This window comes from Enhydra lutris, unplaced genomic scaffold (genome assembly GCF_002288905.1).
Source record: "Enhydra lutris kenyoni isolate GAN:26980312 unplaced genomic scaffold, ASM228890v2 scaffoldscaffold88, whole genome shotgun sequence".
Taxonomy (NCBI): Eukaryota; Metazoa; Chordata; class Mammalia; order Carnivora; family Mustelidae; genus Enhydra; species Enhydra lutris.
Window position 1 is genome coordinate 381,106 of NW_019154172.1, and position 1,769 is coordinate 382,874.

Below are 1,769 nucleotides of genomic sequence, written 5' to 3' on the forward strand. Positions count from 1 at the left end.
GGAAGGAAAGAAGGGAGGAAGGAAAAGATGTGGTGATTTCTACGGGCCTTTGCCTGGCTGCAGTCCTCTCCTATTTCTTGCTTCTTCCCTGTCCTATTTCTTGCTCAATAAATTCCCACTGAATGAAAGTATATCATCCATTGGACTTTCACTTGGGCATTTGTCCATCATCGTGCCAGTCTTTAAAAACCTCTTTTAAAGGGCAAGACAGTGTTATGTTAATCTCCTGGCTATCACCCTCACCCTTGGCTCAGTGTTTGGTCAGCAGCATGTCTGGCAGCAAAGCACTACTGAGGTCAACACAGAACAGCTTCTGGAGCTGCTGGGTCTAGAGGGAAAGAGGCTGCAAGGGGAGAGGAGTGGGTATCAAAGTCCCTAGATTAAGAGTGAGGATGCTGGATGCAGATCCCTAGGTTTAAATCCCATCTTCATTTTTTTTTACTTACCAATGACCCCTGGTAATTGACTTCACTTCCTAAGTCTCAGTTCCCTCATCCATAAAATGTGATAATAATAGCACTTATCTTAGGACAAAATGTGACTTATATTTAATGCTTACAATATGTCAGGCACATTTCCAAGCACAAAGCCTACACCCTACACTCTCACTGTACTCAGAGTTCGCTGTGAAGATTGAATGAGATTCTATGAATGAAGTATGAATGAAGTATGAAATTCTAGGACATTTTGTCCTTGGCATGATTTGTCTGACCCTCCCAAGCTGTTAGTAAATGTTTACTGTACATGTGAGTTATTATTTTTGTCAGTGCTTTCCTGGCTCTTTCATCCCTTGGCTTTCTGGATCTCTCCTTGCTCCCCTCACCAGATCTTGGCCCTGAAATCTCACTTCTCCATATCATTTTTTTCTGCCTTCTAGCCAAAGTTCCTGATGGAGTTCACAGGAATATGAGACAAGCAGACCATTCAGTGGTTTCTCTGTAAAAGCCTGCAGGATCTGTATGCTTACATATTATATAAGGTCAGGGAATTCTGTATCAGCAGTTTAACTTCACTTGGACCCCCCTCTCTGTTTTTCATGGGAAGTCTTCTTTTTCTGTCTTTTTCTATCTCTCTGTGTAATTCTTTTTGAATAAATAGCCCTCACAGGATAAAGTCAGAAAGCAAATCTATTTCTTCCATTGGTGCCTCTTACGACCCTCTCTGTGGGGCTAGCTCTTCCCTTCCTCCTGGGATGGAATCTCTAGCATATGCTAGACTTTTAGGATCATGCTTAGACAATAAGTTCTCTAGTAACTTCTATTTATTCTAAACAATGTTATTTCAGTAGTTAGAAGGTATATTTTCTTGAACATTGGATTTCCTTCTCTTTCTCTCTGGGACCATAAAGGAAAACATCTCTGTTTGCTTTTTTTATTTTCTCCTCTTCTTCCTTCACCTGCCCAAATGCCCCTGGTTTCCGGAAAGGGGCTGCAGAGGGAAGAGGCAGAAGGGACAAGGAAGTCCTTATCTGAATGATATTGTTCTGGTGTCCTGATACTTAGGAGTTTTCTGGGCTTGGCAGGTGGTTAAAACTGACTTTTTCTCTTGTGGGGAATTTGAATATGTTCTTCAGGAGATCCTGTCACCCCTCACTGAGGTACTGAACACAGTGTTGAGTATGTATAACTCCTACAGCGCCAAGGCATTTGGCATCTCCCCTCCAGCTTCTCTCTGCTGCAATTACCTTCTCTCTAGGCAGCCCTGTTGGATAGGATTTCACATGGCAGAGAGAGCCAGGTCTCCCTTTCTTGTGGGCCATATGTGGCACA